At 44.5% G+C, this 22,154-nt stretch overlaps 1 protein-coding gene across 2 annotated transcripts in view; it reads left to right on the top strand.

Moving 5' to 3' along the window:
• NPSR1 (neuropeptide S receptor 1) overlaps window positions 1-22,154 on the top strand; it is a 914,796-nt gene that overhangs the window by 622,221 nt on the left and 270,421 nt on the right. The gene's annotated exons all lie outside the window — the stretch shown is intronic.

Here is a 22,154-nt window from a genome sequence, read left to right as displayed (position 1 = left end):
CTATATAAAACCTCACAGATCACAGTGCATGTCAGACCAAGTGAGAATCATGAGGTCAAAGGAACTGGCCAAGGAGCCACAGAAAGTTGGTTACACAGATCTGTAATGAGGGGGAGTGGATAGGTATTTCTCACGGTAATCTTGTTGAGTTCCCGAAAGTGGAGGCATAACCGAAACCACCATATTTTTTCTTAATTAAAAAAACCCAGCGGCTACAGGTGAGACAGAAGTGCAAATATGCCCTTTGCGGAGACTCTCCGCTTTATAGTCCTTCATGGCTTGATGCTCCAGCCTGGTCAAATTAAACAAAAGAACCTTGGGCAGTTTAGCGCCAGGAACTAAGTCAATGGCACAATCAAAAGGTCTATGTGGTGGTAACGCCTCAGCCTCACTTTCGGAGAACAAGTCTTCAAAGTCTTTTAAGTACTCCGGAATACCCTCCAGACCAACAGATGACACAGATACAGATTTTAAATGGGGTGAACAATGGTACAGAATTGCAACACAGACTGGAACAATTGGACCCCCACTGGACAATATCCCCAGTTACCCAATCAATAACAAGGTTATGGCATTGAAGCCATGGCAAACCTAAAACAAGACCCACAGGCAAATTATTCAAGACAAAACAGTTTGTTTTCCACATGAACAGAGCCCACTCTCAGAGAGAAAGCCTCAGACACAAAACAGATTCTCTCTCGCGTGAGAGGAGAGGAGTCAATGGCCACAACCTTGACTGGAAACTCAAGCCTAACTGTCTCTATCTTATAAAGAGTCACAACACGAGAGTGAATTAAATTGATGGTAGATCCACAGTTAACAAAAGCGGTAGTCAAAAATGAGCCACCAACAACCTCCAGCTCCACCTGGAGAAGGATTTTAGCAAATGAGGAAAATTGTACCTGGGAGTCTGGGCAACCTCCTCATTCATTACCCAGACTTAGGCGTTTCCCAACATCTTAGATGGGGAGGGATAAGAAGGACAGTCTTTTTTCCAGTGTCCCAAGGCCCCACAGTAAAAGCACAGCTGGTTATCTCTGTGGTGTCTCCTCTTTCCCTCTTTCATCGAGATGGCTCCCATCTCCATGGGTTCTGTAGTCGACGAGGCATCCCCTGGGCTGGAGTATAAAGAGGCTTTCTGCTGCATCACCCCTCTGGCATGGTCCATATGAACAACTTGAGTCATAGCATCCTCCAGAGTATCCAGGGGAGGATGCAATGCAGTGCATCCTGCAAATGGTTGGACAGGCCTCTGCGGATCAACCCTCTTTAGGCGGCATCATTCCAGGAAACCTCAGCTGTGCAGTGTCTGAACTCAGAACAAAACCATTCCACTGAGTGCTGCCCCTGTATCACACTCATCACCATATCCTCAGCCAGACACACTCTATCAGGCTCATCAAAATGTGCCCAAGAGCCTCAAAAAGCAGATCTACAGACATACATTCCAGAGTGGAGGGAGAGAGAGAAAAATCCCAAGCCTGTGGAGCCCTCCTTAATAGAGACATAATAGTCCCCACCCTCTGGCTTTCATTCCCAGAGGTGCGCAGTCATAGAGAAAAAACAATTTACACCCCTCTCTGAACACTCTAAATAATTTTTTATCCCAAGGAAAGGTGTCGGGGCATTTTAACAGGTGGTTCAGGAGAAACTAAGGAAACATCTGAAGCACCCTCATCCCAAGCCACAGAAGAAAAAGAACCCCACATGGCATCAGCAACTCTTTGCGTAACCTGTTGATGCAACTGAACCAGGGTTCTCTGTTCCACATATAGTTTTTTGCATCATTTGAGTGAGATTACTCACTTGTTCAGAAAGTGCATGCAACAGGTCCATAGGAAAACAAAACCCCAACAGCAGAAAAGGAAGAAATACTGGTCGGTCACTGATAATATCAGGAACCCTGCTACAGACTTACAACAGGAGTCTGCACACGTGTTCCAAGCGGACTGAGAGTGTGTGTGGAGAGCTGCAGCAAGCTTACCTGCTGGCATGCAGGACCTGAAACACGTGACCACGGGGAATGACCGGAGGCAGAGCAAGACACCAGGTGGCTGGGAATGCTGGGGAGTAGTCAGAAAGTGCTGAAGTCAAGTCAGGAAGTAAGCGTAGTACAAAAGGGTGAGACGGAAAGATTGGTCAGGACATAGCAAGATGTCAGATAGTCGGAAATAGCAACACAGTAAAAATGGGGAAGGCAGACGGGAAGAAAGAGTACCAAGCCAAGAGTCAGAACCAGAAACGGATTACAAGGACAGAGTCATAAGGCAAATGCACAGATGAGAAACAGACCGGATCATACACTAAAAGGCAAACGGACAAAACAGTGTGCAAGCACACCAGGGGTCAGACACAATCAAGAACTAATGTATCCCTGACAAGGATCCCCAGACAAAGGCGGGTAAATATAGCCCTCCCCAAACCAAAAGGAGGCAGTGCAAAATTACCCCTGAGAGGACAGGAAAGGGAACCCTGTCCACAACCATGACAACACTTGTGTTAGGTCATATCAGCGAAAAGGTGCTTTAAAAACATTTGTCATGAACGGGTTTGATCATTCGGAAATTACAGTACTCATTTAGGGAAAGCACTTGTTGTATTAATTGTGTTCGGCTGTTTAAATTTTTGTTTTTATTTTTTTTTGCGAACAGAAAGTTTATAAATTTTGCTAATAACCCTTAATTGCAAAGGGGATTTAATCATTTAGATTGCAAGTGAATTAGAGTCAATTATAAGAGAAAAAAAAACTTGTAATATGGGGAAACTTAATCTGACAATCTTTCAGAAAAATATGTGCTGTAAATCATTTCTTGTCTTTTCATGTCTTTTGTGGTTTAAATAGTTGTTCCTTTTTAATACCTGACAGTGCTGTTAATCAGCACTGTAACATTTCACTTTAAAAATCATGGAGGAAAAAAGCTGGTGTGGAATAGTGCTAAATTTTTTCCACCATTGTAACAAAGCAATATTATCAATTGGTTCAGCATCACAAGGGAATCATTTTAACTAGCTGTCATTTTCAACCTTTAAATTCTAATTATTCATTTAATATTGCTATTTTATTCAGTAAGTTTCATGTCACTTTTTTGTCCTGTTTAACCTTTTCCCGACAAATAACATAGCAGTATATCGCATATTGGTGCTGGCACCATACATGAAAGATACGAGCTACGATTCTTATTCCCTTGAAGGGCTTGATCAGATGATTGCATAAGACTAGGTTCACATGAATGTATGCAAAATTGTTCTTTTTTTCTTCCAGAAAAAATGGTGTTTTTTCATCCGTATTGTCTTCTGTATGCAATCTATATACCATTCGTGTCCGTTTTTTACCACCATATGTAATTCGTATATCCATTTTCTAAATTCATATGGCATCCATTTTTTACATGAAAAATTGAATAATTAATAATCAAATACAGTTTCCTATCTATATATATTTGTATTGTTCCTATGAAAAGCACATGATGCATGGATGGTAATGGAGCGCCCCCAGACGCAGGGCCGCGGGGTACTCGGTACCGGGCTTCTCTGTCTCGGTTCTGGGGTCGTCACAGTGGCTAGACCCGGTCCGTGACCCTGCTAAGGGGCGTCCAATGAAAGGTGTAGGTGGTGGAGCGTAGTGCAGTTCGCGGTGAATAACGAGGACACAGGGTTGCAGTCTCTTTACCTCTTTACTGAAGGCTTCAAGGTCCTCAATCCAGAGTACGGTTAACAGGGCTGCAAGAGACCAGCCGGTCCAATGGCATCTCCAGATTTCCCTTTGCAGGTGGAAATCTGTGCCTAATTCTAGCTCCTGTGTGTTGTAGTACTTCCCTGCTGAGCACCACGGGATAGTCCTCACAACTGTTATGTCTGTTTCTGATGTTCTTCTCTGTCCCTCAGATGATATGGATAGGACGCACCCGTATGACGGGAAGGCCTGGAGTTCTTCCGGGACCCTAGCGTTGCCCCTCTCCCACAGTTGCCCCCTATGTCTTCTTAGGTGATTTTGGTGAGACAGCCAACCTAAAATCAACTGTCCTGCCTCTGTTTGAAGTATTGCTTGGAGCCTAATACTTCCTCGGCGTTCTGGCCACCGGCTACGCGCCTCAATAGGATGTTGCCTCGATCTTACAGCACGACTCCTATTGGTGTTATCTCCTTTTTGCTTTGATCTCGTTTCTCACTCTCCACAATAAACCTCGCTTCTTTGCCTTTCTTGAGATACCGCCGCGATGTAGTGCAGGCGTGGTTCCTTAACGTTCTTTTCTGTTCGCTAGGCCTCTGTCAGGATCCCACCCCTGACAGGGACCCCCCTGAATCTTCCCCTGCAACACCCTCTGCCACAGGATGTTGCCTGGTTCCAACCCAGTCAGCTTCTGTCTAACTTTCTATCTAACCCCCAGTTTTACCAGATTGTGAGGAGTGGCCTAATACATAGCGCCCTTAGCTCCCCCTGGAGGCCAGACTATGAAGTTTATTGGTGTCTGTGATACCTGGTCAGGTGAACTCCTTTAGTGCCATCAGACGTACCATCACTCCCCTTAGCGGCAGAGCGATGTTACTGCAACGACCAGGTCTCTGGGGCGCTGCAGTAACACATATGTGATCCGTTTTATGCCGCCATTGAGTTATAATCAGCGAATTTATGCCACCTTTGTTGTGTCTGACAGTAATTTTTTGGAAATGTGAACACTCCTGGTTGGGTGTCCATCTGCTAGATTGGATGTAGTGGAAGACCTGTTGGTCACTGTTATACTATTTCTACTTTGGTGAAATTTATGCCACTTCGGTGGTGTAAGGCCCTCATTTGTTTAAATGTGAACACTCCTAGTTGGGTGTCCATCTTTTGGATTGTGTGTAGTGAAAGACCTGTCAGTCCCTATTATACTATCTATACTGTTGTAAAATTGATGTGACTTTGGTGTTCTCTGCCAATAATTTTTGGAAATGTGAACACCCTGGTTGGGTCTCCTTCATGGGTGTTGCTTGTAGCAATAGGCCTCCGAGACCATCAGGCCTCCACTTCCTTGGACTCAACTATCTGTGTTACTATCCTTAAATTTTTCTGAAAATGGTAGTCTACAAAACTGATACTTGTGCCAATTTAGTGTGGCTCAGCATGAAAGCAGTTTCAGGTGTTACATGTGGTATCAGGACTCCCAGGAAAGAAGGTCTGCACCAATCCCTCACCCACCTCATCTTACTGTGATGTTCAATTGAAAGCTGAAAATGCTGTCCCAGACCCAGATACCTCATGTCTGGCTGATTGCTGCAGTGCCAATATACAATTTGTACTGAGGGTGAATTGACACCACTTTCCTGGTGACTGTCCTCCATTTGATGTGTTTTGGCAGCATTTGGAGCCGTTACAGTGCCTTGCGAAAGTATTCAGTTCCCTGGAACTTTTCAACCTTTTCCCACATATTATCCTTCAAACATAAAGATTCCAAATGTAAATTTTTGGTGAAGAATCAACAACAAGTGGAACACAATTGGGAAGTTTAACAGATTCTCGATTGGACTGAGGTCTGGACTTTGACTTGGCCTTTCTAACACCGGGATACGTTTATTTGTGAACCATTCCATTATAGATTTTGCTTTGTTTGGGATCATTGTCTTTTTGGAAGACAAATCTCTGTCCCAGTCTCAGGTCTTTTGCAGACTCCAACAGGTTTTCTTCAAGAATAGTCCTATATTTGGCTCCATCCATCTTCCCATCAATTTTAACTATCTTCCCTGTCCCTGCTGAAGAAAAGCAGGCCCAAACCATGATGCTGCCACCACCATGTTTAACAGTGGGATGGTGTGTTCAAGGTGATGAGCTGTGCTGCCTTTACGCCAAACATATCATTAGGCATTGTTTCCAAAAAGTTCAATTTTGGTCTCATCTGACCAGAGCACCTTCTTCAAAATGTTTGGTGTGTCTCCCAGGCGGCTTTTTGCAAACTTTAAACAACACTTTTTGTGGATATCTTTTAGAAATGGCTTTCTTCTTGCCACTCTTCCATAAAGGACAGATTTGTGCAGTGTATAATTGATTGTTGTCCTATGGACAGACTGTCCCACCTCAGCTGTAGATCTCTGCAGTTCATCCAGAGTGATCATGGGCCTCTTGGCTGCATCTCTGATCAGTCTTCTCCTTGTCTGAGATGAAAGTTTAGAGGGACAGCCGGGTCTTGATAGATTTGCAGTGGTGTGATACTCCGTCCATTTCAATATGATCACTTGCACAGGGTTCCTTGGGATGTTTAAAGTTTTGGAAATCATTTTGAATCCAAATCCAGCTTTAAACTTCTCCACAACAGTATCACGGACCTGCCTGTTGTGTTCCTTGGTCTTCATGATGCTCTCTGTGCTTCATACAGAACCCTGAGACTATCACAGAGCACGTGCATTTATATGGAGACTTGATTACACACAATTGGATTATAGTTATCATCATTAGGCATTAAGGACAACTTTGGATCATTCAGAGATCCACAATGAACTTCTGGAATGAGTTTGCTGCACTGAATGTAAAGGGGCCGAATAATATTGCACGCCCCACTTTTCAGTTTTTGAATTTCCACAAAAATTTAAAATAACCAATAAATTTCGTTCAACTTCACAATTGTGTTCCACTTGTTATTGATTCTTCACCAAAAAATTACATTTGGTATCTATATGTTTGAAGCATGATATGTGGGAAAAGGTTGAAAAGTTCCAGGGAGCCGAATACTTTTGCAAGGCACTGTATATGGTGTTGTGCATGCGTTTGTTTTTGCCTCCCATTGACATGAATGGCGTTCGATTATGTTCGACAAATATTCGACGAATTACTAGGCGAATATTTCAAATTCGGTGATCGTAATCCGAACCGTACATTGAAATATTTGTTCATCTCTATTAGCATTTGGTGAACATGGTAAAAAAAAAAAAATCAAAAAACAGTTGTGGAATTGCACTTTTTTTTTGCAATTTCTCCGCACTTGGATTTTTTTTCCCCGTTTTTTGAGTATACAATATGGTAAAATCAATGCTGTTGTTCAAAAGTACGACTCATCTAGCAAAAAACAAGCCTTCACATGGCCATATTGATGGAAAAATAAAAAATAGTGGCTCTGGGAAGAAGGGGAGCGAAAAACAGAAACGCAAAAAGAAAAAGGTCTCCATCATGAAGTGGTTAAAAGCATACTATTAGGTGTAATAAGATGGAAAACCTGGGTCCTATTGTTTTCAAGCCATCATTTATCACCACTCATTCATAGCACAGTTAAGTTGATGGATACGTGTAGGAACATCTCTTTTTAACCACTTAGATGCCATTGTCAGCACTAACCATGGATCCTAATGAGATAATTGGACAGAATTAGAGTTTCCCACAGCCCCTACTATTTCTGCAAAAGATGGATTGTGTTATAACCAGCTCCCACATGAAAACATGCCAGGAACACAGCTAACATAGATGATTGAAACCACCAAGATGTTAAGGTACGGTTTCTCCTTAAGGATAGGTAGCTTGTCGTGTTTATGGCAGTGGATGTTTGAATACATTTAATGGTAGATACCAGTGGTCACGTTTTTATGTAGCATTAATCATAACCTTCATGAAATTAGAATTAACATGAAATTTCAAGTCTGAGAGAGACTGGAAAGTTTCTGGGAGTATAAAAACAGTATTTGACAACCTTTGGAACCCTAATGAATATAATTAATTTTACAGATGCATCTCAGAAATTGCAGAGGCATCATAGCTCTCTGGCACATCTCAGAACATCAAACTCCACCAAATTAATTTACCATGGACCCTCATTAGCATAATATACTAAAAAGGTACAAAGTTCACTGTACAACAAGTTAAAGCATGAGACGTAAATAATATATACATTTCAATATGCATGCATGCATGCTCTCATCATCTCCCGCCTCGATTACTGCAACACCCTCCTCTGTGGCCTCCCCGCTAACTCTCTTGCACCACTCCAGTCTGTCCTCAACTCTGCTGCCTGCCTAATCCACCTCTCTCCTCGCTACTCCCCTGCTTCTCCGCTCTGCAAATCCCTCCACTGGCTCCCAATCCCCCAACGAATCCAGTTCAAACTACTAACACTGATCTACAAAGCCATCCACAACCTGTTCCCTCCCTATATCTCTGAACTAATCTCCCAATATCTTCCCTCACGTAATCTTCGTTCATCCCAAGACCTCCTACTCTCCTCCACACTTAAGGTACCGTCACACTAAACGATATCGCTAGCGATCCGTGACGTTGCAGCGTCCTGGCTAGCGATATCGTTGTGTTTGACACGCAGCAGCGATCAGGATCCTGCTGTGATATCGCTGGTCATTGATTAAAGTTCAGAACTTTATTTGGTCGTCAGATCGCCGTGTATCGTTGTGTTTGACAGCAAAAGCAACGATACCAGCGATGTTTACCCTGGTTACCAGTGTAAAATGTAAAAAAACAAACAGTACATATTCACCTTCTGATGTCTGTCACACGTCCCTCGCCGTCCGCTTCCTGCATGCCACTGACTGAGCGCCGGCCGTAAGTGAAAGCACAGCACGGCGGTGACGTCACCGCTCTGCTGTTAGGGCCGGCGCTCAGTCAGTGCAGGAAGCGGACGCCGGGGGACGCGAAGGTGAGTATGTACTGTTTGTTATTTTACATTTTACACTGGTAACCAGGGTAAACATCGGGTTACTAAGCGCGGCCCTGCGCTTAGCAACCCGATGTTTACCCTGGTTACCCAGGGACCTCGGCATCGTTGGTCGCTGGAGAGCGGTCTGTGTGACAGCTCTCCAGCGACCAAACAGCGACGCTGCAGCGATCGGCATCGTTGTCTGTATCGCTGCAGCGTCGCTTAGTGTGACGGTACCTTTACTCGTTCCTCACACAATCGCCTCCAAGATTTCTCCCGAATATCCCCCATCCTCTGGAATTCCATGCCTCAACACGTCCGATTATCCACCACCCTCGGATCCTTCAGACGGAACCTGAAAACCCATCTCTTCAGGAAAGCCTACAGCCCACAATAACCGAGCCGCCGCCTCACCACCGCCGGAGCTGCTGCACCTCTGACCTTCTGTCTCTTCCCCACTATCCCATAGAATGTAAGTCTGCAAGGACAGGGTCCTCTCCCCTCTGTGCCAGTGTGTCACTGTAAACCTGTTTACTGTAAATGATATCTATAACCCTGTATGTAACCCCTTTCTCATGTACAGCACCATGAAATTAATGGTGCTATATAAATAAATAATAATAAAATAATAATATGCTTGTCCATGTGTGGGTAAAATGTATTAAAGCACACTCAACACATTTCACAACAATGTCGCTTCATGAGGAAGGGTAGTGTATAGAAAGCAGGTTGACGTTATAATGTGGATAAAGAAATGAGGAGGGATAAGTAGTGCCCAGCGGTCTTATGTGCACCTCTGTCATGATACCGTGACACTAAGGAGGAAGTTTCATGTGCTTGCATCACACAGTCATGTCTCGGCCGACAACAATATGCTGTCTGCTACCAAGGAATCTCAGCACAATACCGGCATATCTTTACAGTGGCAGAGCAGCGCATTCCTGGTTTATATTGATACTAGACTATAAAAGAAATACTATTAATTCACCATACATTGGTGTGTAGTGGTTTAGATCTCTATCCCCTGGTTTTTAGTAGTTTAGTTCTCCAACCCCTGTTGTTTAGTAGTTTAGTTCTCCATCTCCTAGCACCCTGCAAGTCTTGAAGATTCCAAGACTTGTGAAGCAGACCCTTCCTCGCCTGCCCCCGCAGCCGCCAGAGTCACCGAATGCCCAGTCACAGAGATATAACACCCCTGCTTGCTCATCCAGGTGTGAGTGATGAAATGCACCCTGGCAGACATAGATTTATTCAAGGAATGTCTGCACATGCTGTTGTAGCTCAGGCACTTCTTTCTTAGAGAAGTAATGATTACTGGGTAACTGCTACAAGGGGACTGTGACTGTCATCAGCTTTTGGAAAACATCTGTATACACCAGGTAGAAAGGTAGTATTTCCATGGCCAACAGATTAGAGATGGTGAAGTTCAAGCTCTTAGCTTTGGCATGTGAAGGAGGCAGAGCCAAGTGCAGACATGCAGGAGGCGGAGCCAAGTGCAGAGACGCAGGAGGCGGAGCCAAGTGCAGAGACACAGGAGGCGGAGCCAAGAGCGGGAGAAGTAGAACCGCAAGGAGCGGAGCCAGGTAGAACCGCAAGGAGCGGAGCCAGGTACAACTGCAAGGAGCGGAGCAAGGTAGAACCGCAAGGAGCGGAGCTGCAGAGCGAGAGCTGAGCAGAGCCGCAGAGCAGAGCCACAGAGTGCAGAGCAAAATCAGAGTACAGAACAAAGTGCAGAGTAAAGCTACAGAGAGCAGAGCTGAGAGCAAAGCCACAGAGTGCAAAGCTGAGAGCAGAGCAAAGTCAGAGTGCAGAGCAAGACTCAGAGTGCAGAGCCGAGAGCAAAACCACAGAGTGCAGAGCAAGGTCACAGAATGCAGAGCAAGGAGCAAAGCAAGGTTGCAGAGAGCGGAGCCGAAAGCAGAGTAAAGCAAGACACAGAGGGCAGAGCAGGGCAAAGCAAGACACAGAGTACGCACAGCAGGGAAAGGAAACCAAGGCAGGGATATAAACGGACACAGGAACAAGACTAGGCTAAGACAAAGTCAGGAACTGGACTAGACACAAAGACATGGACACAAACCAGGGTACGATGCCCCTCTGGGTGGCAGACATAGGCCAGAGTACAAAGCCCCACTGGGTGGCTACACAAGGACATAGAGTAAGCGAGACAGGGCCTGGCACCTCAGCAGCTAGGAACTGACTGAGGGAGTAAGTTGCACAGGCCCCCACCAATGGGTGGGGATGTCTTAAATACAGGAAGCCTCATGGCGATTGGCCAGGGACACCTTAGCAAGGTGCACACAGTCTCTATAAGAAACAGGAGTTGCCGGCGCCGCCCCCCTATGCATACAGACAGAGCATGCACAGAGCAAACAGCAGACATGAGGCACACAGCATGGAGCTGGCAGCAGAGAGAAGTAACAACAAGGCCCAGAGAAGTAAGTGAGTTTGAGTGTAATGCAGGTGGGGATGGGAGGCCATGCAGTGATGCCAGCAGAGTTGTTACACCTCCCGGGTTGAGCTAAGATATTATTTGAACTGCCTTATAAGAATATCTATCTGTGTTTTGGACTAAGCAAGGACTTATTCGTGTCAAGTATCCTCAAGAATAATTGTGCTTCATAGACTTTCTGCGTGATTGCATTTTCCTCTGAAGTTTCCTATAGACTGCTAAGCTGCATTTAATATTTACTCCAAGTGTTATGGACTTTCTCTCTGCACCTGTTTGAATCACCGTGTGATAATATAGACTTTACCACTTATAAAACTGTGTCCTGTAGTTGTCTTGTTCCACGCAAAGAGTCTCCTGAGTTATCCCCTATAATTATTACACACTCACCCCTACAGTAGCGGGTAAATATTGGAGGTTCTGTGGCCAGTGACCTGTGAGAACATTTGCCATGGCGACGGAGGAGGAAGCAGCAGATGTGGTTGATGAGGTGACCGGTGGTTGGCAAGGCCATCTAGGCTGCATTTTAGAGCAGTGAGATTCCCAGACTAAGACATATTGATCAAGCATGTTCCAGTTTATGCATGTAGTAGCCAAATATTGAAATTTTTGCCTCTACTAAGTCTTTTTTCACAAAGTTTACAGATAATGTGAATTGGGTCATTCTTTCAGTTCTCAAAAAAGTCCTAGGATAGGCAACCCTTGCCGCCCATGCAAACTGCAGACCATTGACCGCTGCTTGCCACAGCCAGAATTGTGGCTGAGGATGCAGTGCTGTTCATGGTTGCATCACTCCGTGTCTGTGTGGGAGGTTGCAATGTAACCCCCTCATCTTCCTTCTCCTCCACATCCTCTGCTGAGCTACACAGCTGCATGCCTCTGGGTTCACACCAAGTGGGATCTACAACCTCATTGTCATCCTTTCTGGAATCCCACTCCTCCCCATGAGAGTCACCATCCTCCTCTACCTGCCCTAACAGCACACTACAGTCCGCATGCACCTCAGGTATCCGAGTCTCATCAGAGTTAACATCTGGTGACAAGGGGCTGGATTCTGCTTGGACCCTACTTTGCCTGGCCCCGTATCCAACTGAAAAAAATGTTGGGTATCAGTTTAGATGCTTTCTCCTTCTTGAGTCTGTGAATCTTTGGAGAAGACCTCTGATGTCCATGGAATAGAATGTGTGAACAGCTCTGCATACTCCACCATCTGTGATTCCCACAGTCACTTGGGTGGTTGGAGATTTGTGACACTGAGGGAAACATGGTTAATTTAGGTGCCACCTCTGAACACTGTACTATATATGATATTAAGGTGGAGAAAAAGGAGGAGAGGTCACTTGATGGAGAGTTTACCTTCCACTGGAGCACATGCTTTTTCTGTGCCTTATCTATTATCTTAAGGCGTAGATGAGGGCATCCTGCAATCTAGCTGCCTTGAAGGAACCCTGGACTCTGAACTCTCCTTCAAAACACATATCCATCCCCTTTCCACTTCCTGCAGACTACAATTCAAAAATATATCCTGGATCCGGACATTCCTTAATCGGGAATCTTCAAAAACCCTAGTCCATGCACTCATCCTCTCCTGCCTCAACTACTGCAACTTCCTGCTTTATGGCATCCCTTCTAACAGTCTTGCACTCCTCCAATCTTTCCTAAACTCTGCTTCCAGATGAATCCACCTATCCCCCCGCTATTCCCCAGTCTCTCCTCTCTTTCAATCTCTTCACTGATTCCTCATTACCTAGAGACTCCAGTTCAGATAGCATACAAAGCCAACCATAACATGTCTCCTTCATATATCTGTGACCTAGTCTCCTGGTACCTACCTGCATGCAACCTTTGATCCTCATAAGATTTCCTTCTCTACTCCCCTCTTATCTCCTCTTTCCACAATCGCATACATTTCTCCCGTGCATCCCCTCTACTCTGAAACTCTCTACCCCAACATATCAAACTCTTGCCTACCTTTGAGACCTTCAAAAGGAAAATGAAGAAACACCTCTTCTGACAAGCTTACAACCTATAATAACCATCATTCCACCATACCGGGCACGACCAGCTCTACCTTCACCTACTGTATCTTCACCCACTGTATCTTCACCCTTTTACCTATCATCATATAGTCCTAGATATGCCACAACTTAATCCTGACAAAGCCTTAGTGGCGAAACGCGTGTCGAGGTGCCCACCAGCATGACAACAGGGGAGATATACCAGCTTCAGCTATGGCCACAGGTACTATATGAATATCTGTCTATGCTATGATCGGTTGTGAATCATTCATAAGCTGGAAACTGTACTTAGCTGAAAGCCTATAAAAGTTCCATCATCTGTGTATTGTGAATGGGACTGATGCTATATTAATGATGTTACCTTGTTACAGCTCCTTCACTTGTGCTGATATAATTTGATATCTTAATATAACTGTTCATAGCTATCTATATATCTCATCATAGATATACAGGTCCTTCTCAAAAAATTAGCATATAGTGTTAAATTTCATTATTTACCATAATGTAATGATTACAATTAAACTTTCATATATTATAGATTCATTATCCACCAACTGAAATTTGTCAGGTCTTTTATTGTTTTAATACTGATGATTTTGGCATACAACTCCTGATAACCCAAAAAACCTGTCTCAATAAATTAGCATATCAAGAAAAGGTTCTCTAAACGACCTATTACCCTAATCTTCTGAATCAACTAATTAACTCTAAACACATGCAAAAGATACCTGAGGCTTTTAAAAACTCCCTGCCTGGTTCATTACTCAAAACCCCCATCATGGGTAAGACTAGCGACCTGACAGATGTCAAGAAGGCCATCATTGACACCCTCAAGCAAGAGGGTAAGACCCAGAAAGAAATTTCTCAACAAATAGGCTGTTCCCAGAGTGCTGTATCAAGGCACCTCAATGGTAAGTCTGTTGGAAGGAAACAATGTGGCAGAAAACGCTGTACAACGAGAAGAGGTGACCGGACCCTGAGGAAGATTGTGGAGAAGGACCGATTCCAGACCTTGGGGAACCTGAGGAAGCAGTGGACTGAGTCTGGTGTGGAAACATCCAGAGCCACAGTGCACAGGCGTGTGCAGGAAATGGGCTACAGGTGCCGCATTCCCAAGGTAAAGCCACTTAAAAGCAGCACTGGACTGTTGCTAAGTGGTCCCAAGTACTTTTTTCTGATGAAAGCAAATTTTGCATGTCATTCGGAAATCAAGGTGCCAGAGTCTGGAGGAAGACTGGGGAGAAGGAAATGCCAAAATGCCTGAAGTCCAGTGTCAAGTACCCACAGTCAGTGATGGTGTGGGGTGCCATGTCAGCTGCTGGTGTTGGTCCACTGTGTTTCATCAAGGGCAGGGTCAATGCAGCTAGCTATCAGGAGATTTTGGAGCACTTCATGCTTCCATCGGCTGAAATGCTTTATGGAGATGAAGATTTCATTTTTCAGCACGACCTGGCACCTGCTCACAGAGCCAAAACCACTGGTAAATGGTTTACTGACCATGGTATTACTGTGCTCAATTGGCCTGCCAACTCTCCTGACCTGAACCCCATAGAGAATCTGTGGGATATTGTGAAGAGAAAGTTGAGAGACGCAAGACCCAACACTCTGGATGAGCTTAAGGCCGCTATTGAAGCATCCTGGGCCTCCATAACATCTCAGCAGTGTCACAGGCTGATTGCCTCCATGCCACGCCGCATTGAAGCAGTCATTTCTGCCAAAGGATCCCCGACCAAGTATTGAGTGCATAACTGAACATTATTATTTGATGGTTTTTTTGTTTGTTATTAAAAAAAACTTTTATTTGATTGGACGGGTGAAATATGCTAATTTATTGAGACAGGTTTTTTGGGTTATCAGGAGTTGTATGCCAAAATCATCAGTATTAAAACAATAAAAGACCTGACAAATTTCAGTTGGTGGATAATGAATCTATAATATATGAAAGTTTAATTGTAATCATTACATTATGGTAAATAATGAAATTTAACACTATATGCTAATTTTTTGAGAAGGACCTGTATATATATGTTCCCTCTGATTGAGGTTTTTCATGTCTTCCATCTCTAGTGCCGTTGGCCTATAGGCACCCCTGTCTAGTCCTGCTGTGGTGAATGTTTCTTTGTCTCGGATTGCCCTCTTTGTACTTGCTCACAGTAAATGATTTGTCCATGTGATTTTATGTATTATCCTGATATATATATATAATAAAATTTGTTATATTTCGTTATATATGTACAGAGCATCATTTTGTCTCCTTTTTATCTATATAGCCCGGGATGCACTAAGCAACATTATTATGTTGTGGCATATCAAGGACTATATGGTGATAGGTAAAAGGTGCATATATCGAATGATGTTTTTGGGAGCTTTAAATTTATTTGGAAGTAAAAATTTATAGGTTTTGTTGTATCTTCACCCTTACCTTGTAGACTGTGAGCCCTCACGGGCAGGGTCCTCTCTCCTCCTGTACCAGTCAGTGACTTGTATAGTTCAAGATTATTGTACTTGTTTTTATTATGTTACCTTTTTTCACATATAAAGCGCCATGGAATAAGTGGCTCTATAACAATAAGTATTAATAGTACTGCTGTGCAGATGCCAAAGAAAGGGAGTCGAGTAGCCTGTCCATTAACAGAAGTGGTCACAATGCTGCACATTTATACTATTTCTACTCTGGGGAAATTGATGCCACTTTACTGTTGTGTTGCAATAATTTATTGCAATGTGAATACTCCAAGTTGGGTCTCCATCTAGTGGGTTGCCTGTAATGAAAGGGGTATCAGAGCCCCATTATGCTATTTCTACTCTGGGGAAATTGATGTCACTTTAGTGATGTCTGCCCATAATTTATAGAAATGTTTGGACTCCAAGTTGGGTCTCCTTCATGTGTGTTGCCTGTAGCAGTAGAGCTCCCAGACCGGCAGGCCTGCATTTACTTTCAGTCAACTACCTGTGTTACTATCCTTACATTTTTCTACAAATAGTAGTCTACGAAAATGGTGCTTGTAGCACCTGAGTGTGGCTGAGCAGAAAAGCAGTTTGAGCTGTTGAATGAGGTGGTCCCTCACCCACCTCTTAATTTGAACTTGAATTTAAAGCTGTAGATGCTGGCCCTGATCCTGGCTCATAAAAGGGCCCCTGTCTGACACATGCTGTGCCATTATAACATTTCTACTGTGAGCCAATTTATGCCAATTTTCCCGGAGTCTGCTCCTAATTTTTGGAAATGCTTGGACTCCAATTTGGGTCTCCTTCATGTGCGTTGCCTGAATTTGGCAGGGCTCTCAAGCATTAGGCCTACACTGGTCATTCATCCATCTGTTACTGATACTGCTACTGATCAATGTTTAAGCTAGAAATGCTGGTCCAAGCCCTGTTCCAGGCCTGTCCCATCCCAGTACAATTATTACTTTGTAATCTGGATCAATTTTTGCCACTTTTCCTGGTGTCTGAGCCTAATTTAGGTTGATTTGACAGCTTTCAGCACTCCTGAAGGTGTTGATATGTGTTTGGTTTTGCCTCCCATTTAGTTCAATCGGGTTCAGATATGTTCGACAAACTCTTCGGTGAACACTGGGACATTTGCCAATCGGAACTGAACTGAACCTTGAAAGGTTGCAGGTAGGGTTGAGCGACTTTCATTTTTTTAAGATCGAGTCGGGTTTTGCGAAACCCAACTTTGTCCAGAGTCGAGTCGAGTGCAGTCGGCCGATTATCGCTAAAAGTCGGGGATCGACCGAAACACGAAACCCAATGCAAGTCAATGGGGAAGCATAGTCGACAGTGAGTGGAGGCCAGGAAAACACCTACAGTGCCCATTTTAATGCCAAAAACATCCATTCTTGTTTCTGAAGCTTGTCAATCTTAATTAACTTTATAATAATAGTTGGGCATTGGAAATTGGGGGTCATTTGGCAAAAGTTGTGGGGGGTAGGGCTGGTTCAAAGTTTTAGTGGGCCCAGGAAACGTGGACTACGTCACGGCGGTGGAGCAGTGAGAGGTAAGTATGTCAAGTTTGCAAGTGCTGTGATCCTAAGCAAGCAGGGGGGGCCCACTCGTTGGCATTGGCACTGGCACAGGGCACCTCAAAGTACAGCGGTGTGTTTGCACGGCGGGGGCGCCTCCCACCAGCAGCGACACTTTTGCGTACTCTGAGGGGCCCTGTGCCAGTGACGTCGCCAATGAGTATGCCCCCCCACCTGATGAAGGAACCTGCACTTTCATCTGCACCTTCCTCTTTGTCCCTGTGTAAGGTGGTATAACATGCGGGAAGGGGAACCTTACTTTCAGCAGGGTCAGATTCTGGCTGTGTAGAGTGCAAGGGGAATGCAGTGGTCTAGGTCAATGTACCAGCAGACTCATCTAGCAGTGGCTGGGCAATGGGCAGAATGAGGAGGAAACACAGATATAGGGCCAAAGAATAAAGTAGGCTAAATGCAGTTCAAAATTGGTAACAGGACTAAACAGGCGGCATTGCTTTGTTCAGTGGAGTAGCAAACCCAGGAGCAGCAGACACTGTTTTAAGGGCCCAACCACACTAGTAGGCCAAATGCAGTTTAATATCTGCTACTATAGGCCAAAAGCCTAAAGACTGAAGCTCAGCTTTATACAGTGGAGGACAACACCAGGGAGCGGCAGACCCCGTTAGTAGGCCGTAACCACCAAGCTTTTTAAAAAACAGCACTTAATGAGAGCCAGAAGGTTGAAGCTCAGCTTTATTCAGTTGAGGTCAACACCAGGGAGCGGTAGACACCGTTAGTAGGCCGTAACCACCAATTTTTTAAAAAACAGCACTTAATGAGAGCCAGAAGGTTGAAGCTCAGATTTATTCAGTTGAGGACAACACCAGGGAGCGGCAGAGGTATTAGGCCCCAAACACCAATTTTTTGAAAAAAAGCACTTAATGACAGCCAGAAGGTTGAAGCTCAGCTTTATACAGTTGAGGACAAACACCAGGGAGCGGCAGACACCGGTAGTAGGCCGTAACCACCAATTTTTTAAAAAACAGCACTTAATGAGAGCCAGAAGGTTGAAGCTCAGATTTATTCAGTTGAGGACAACACCAGGGAGCGGCAAACAGAGGTATTAGGCCCCAACCACAATTTTTTTTTAAAAAAGCACTTAAGGAGAGCCAGAAGGTTGAAGCTCAGATTTATTCAGTTGAGGAGAACACCAGTGAGCGGCAAACAGAGGTATTAGGCCCCAACCACAATTTTTTTTTAAAAAAAGCACTTAATGACAGGCAGAAGGTTGAAGCTCAGCTTTATACAGTTGAGGACAAACACCAGGGAGCGGCAGACACCGTTAGTAGGCCGTAACCACCAATTTTTAAAAAAACAGCACTTAATGAGAGCCAGAAGGTTGAAGCTCAGCTTTATACAGTTGAGGACAAACACCAGGGAGCGGCAGACACCGTTAGTAGGCCGTAACCACCAATTTTTTAAAAAACAGCACTTAATGAGAGCCAGAAGGTTGAAGCTCAGCTTTATACAGTTGAGGACAAACACCAGGGAGCGGCAGACACCGTTAGTAGGCCCTAACCACCAATTTTTTTAAAAACAGCACTTAATGAGAGCCAGAAGGTTGAAGATCAGATTTATTCAGTTGAGGAGAACACCAGTGAGCGGCAAACAGAGGTATTAGGCCCCAAACACCAATTTTTTAAAAAACAGCACTTAATGACAGCCAGAAGGTTGAAGCTCAGCTTTATACAGATGAGGACAAACACCAGGGAGCGGCAGACACCGTTAGTAGGCCCTAACCACCAATTTTTTTAAAAACAGCACTTAATGAGAGCCAGAAGGTTGAAGATCAGATTTATTCAGTTGAGGAGAACACCAGTGAGCGGCAAACAGAGGTATTAGGCCCCAACCACCAATTTTTTTAAAAAAAGCACTTAATGAGAGCCAGAAGGTTGAAGCTCAGATTTATTCAGTTGAGGAGAACACCAGGGAGCGGTAGACACCGTTAGTAGGCCGTAACCACCAATTTTTTAAAAAACAGCACTTAATGAGAGCCAGAAGGTTGAAACTCAGCTTTATACAGTTGAGGACAAACACCAGGGAGCGGCAGACACCGTTAGTAGGCCGCAACCAAAGTTGAAGGCCAAATGCTGTTTAATATCTGATACTATAGGCCGAAAGCCAGAAGGTTGAAGCTAAGCTTTATACAGTTGAGGACAAACAACAGGGAGCGGCAAACAGAGGTATTAGGCCCCAAACACCAATTTTTTTTAAAAAAGCACTTAATGACAGCCAGAAGGTTGAAGCTCAGATTTATTCAGTTGAGGACAACACCAGTGAGCGGCAAACAGAGGTATTAGGCCCCAAACACCAATTTTTTTAAAAAAAGCACTTATTGAGAGCCAGAAGGTTGAAGCTCAGATTTAGACAGTGGAGGACAATTTGAATTAGGGACTGCAGACAGACTTAGTAGGCTGTCCCCTGTGGACCATGCATCCACCACATTAACCCATTGCGCCGTAATGGACACGTAACCTTCCGTGGCTATGCCTACAGGTCCATGCGTCTGTTGTCAGGTGCACCTTTGTACTCACAGATTGCTAGAGTGCATGGACAATGCGGTCTTTTACATGCTGGTGGAGGGTTGGGATGGCTTTTCTCGCAAAAGAAGTGTCGAAAGGTTAGCTTGTAGCGTGGTACAGCGTGGTCCATCATGGCTTTATTAATATTAAATAAAATATATAAATAGGCTCTATGAACTTTTAAATAGGTTCCAGGGGTACACGGGCAGCATTGGTGTGGTCAGCGGAGGAGGATTGCAAGGAGGGACCGCAGACAGGCTAACGAAGGCCTAAAATAACAAAAATTAGGCTCAAGGCAGTTTTAAATCGGTTACATGGATACACAGGCAGCATTGTGGTCAGTGGAGGAGTATTGCAAGGAGGGACCGCAGACAGGCTAACGAAGGCCTAAAATAACAAAAATTAGGCTCAAGGCAGTTTTAAATCGGTTACATGGATACACAGGCAGCATTGTGGTCAGTGGAGGAGTATTGCAAGGAGGGACCGCAGACAGGCTAACGAAGGCCTAAAATAACAAAAATTAGGCTCAAGGCAGTTTTAAATCGGTTACATGGATGCACAGGCAGCATTATGGTCAGTGGAGGAGTATTGCAAGGAGGGACCGCAGACAGGCTAACAAAGGCCTAAAATAACAAAAATTAGGCTCAAGGCAGTTTTAAATCGGTTACATGGATACACAGGCAGCATTGTGGTCAGCGGAGGACGAGTATTGCAAGGAGGGATCGCAGACAGGCTAACGAAGGCCTAAAATAACAAAAATTAGGCTCAAGGCAGTTTTAAATCGGTTACATGGATACACAGGCAGCATTGTGGTCAGTGGAGGAGTATTGCAAGGAGGGACCGCAGACAGGCAAACAAAGGCCTAAAATAACAAAAATTAGGCTCAAGGCAGTTTTAAATCGGTTACATGGATACACAGGCAGCATTGTGGTCAGTGGAGGAGTATTGCAAGGAGGGACCGCAGACAGGCTAACGAAGGCCTAAAATAACAAAAATTAGGCTCAAGGCAGTTTTAAATCGGTTACATGGATACACAGGCAGCATTGTGGTCAGCGGAGGAGGAGTATTGCAAGGAGGGACCGCAGACAGGCTAACGAAGGCCTAAAATAACAAAAATTAGGCTCAAGGCAGTTTTAAATCGGTTACATGGATACACAGGCAGCATTGTGGTCAGTGGAGGAGTATTGCAAGGAGGGACCGCAGACAGGCTAACGAAGGCCTAAAATAACAAAAAATAGGCTCAAGTCAGTTTTAAATCGGTTACATGGATACACAGGCAGCATTGTGGTCAGTGGAGGAGGATTGCAAGGAGGGACCGCAGACAGGCTAACGAAGGCCTAAAATAACAAAAATTAGGCTCCAGGCAGTTTTAAATCGGTTACATGGATACACAGGCAGCATTGTGGTCAGTGGAGGAGTATTGCAAGGAGGGACCGCAGACAGGCTAACAAAGGCCTAAAATAACAAAAATTAGGCTCAAGGCAGTTTTAAATCGGTTACATGGATACACAGGCAGCATTGTGGTCAGTGGAGGAGTATTGCAAGGAGGGACCGCAGACAGGCTAACGAAGGCCTAAAATAACAAAAATTAGGCTCAAGGCAGTTTTAAATCGGTTACATGGATACACAGGCAGCATTGTGGTCAGTGGAGGAGTATTGCAAGGAGGGACCGCAGACAGGCTAACGAAGGCCTAAAATAACAAAAATTAGGCTCAAGGCAGTTTTAAATCGGTTACATGGATACACAGGCAGCATTGTGGTCAGTGGAGGAGTATTGCAAGGAGGGACCGCAGACAGGCTAACGAAGGCCTAAAATAACAAAAATTAGGCTCAAGGCAGTTTTAAATCAGTTACATGGATACACAGGCAGCATTGTGGTCAGTGGAGGAGTATTGCAAGGAGGGACCGCAGACAGGCTAACGAAGGCCTAAAATAACAAAAATTAGGCTCAAGGCAGTTTTAAATTGGTTACATGGATACACAGGCAGCATTGTGGTCAGCGGAGGAGGAGTATTGCAAGGAGGGATCGCAGACAGGCTAACGAAGGCCTAAAATAACAAAAATTAGGCTCAAGGCAGTTTTAAATCGGTTACATGGATACACAGGCAGCATTGTGGTCAGTGGAGGAGTATTGCAAGGAGGGACCGCAGACAGGCTAACGAAGGCCTAAAATAACAAAAATTGGGCTCAAGGCAGTTTTAAATCGGTTACATGGATACACAGGCAGCATTGTGGTCAGTGGAGGAGTATTGCAAGGAGGGACCGCAGACAGGCTAACGAAGGCCTAAAATAACAAAAATTAGGCTCAAGGCAGTTTTAAATCGGTTACATGGATACACAGGCAGCATTGTGGTCAGCGGAGGAGGAGTATTGCAAGGAGGGACCGCAGACAGGCTAACGAAGGCCTAAAATAACAAAAATTAGGCTCAAGGCAGTTTTAAATCGGTTACATGGATACACAGGCAGCATTGTGGTCAGTGGAGGAGTATTGCAAGGAGGGACCGCAGACAGGCTAACGAAGGCCTAAAATAACAAAA

The sequence above is a fragment of the Ranitomeya variabilis genome, chromosome 6 (genome assembly GCF_051348905.1).
Source record: "Ranitomeya variabilis isolate aRanVar5 chromosome 6, aRanVar5.hap1, whole genome shotgun sequence".
In the NCBI taxonomy this organism is placed as follows: Eukaryota; Metazoa; Chordata; class Amphibia; order Anura; family Dendrobatidae; genus Ranitomeya; species Ranitomeya variabilis.
Note: the sequence above shows the minus strand (reverse complement) of the source record. Positions and strands in the feature narration are given on the sequence as shown.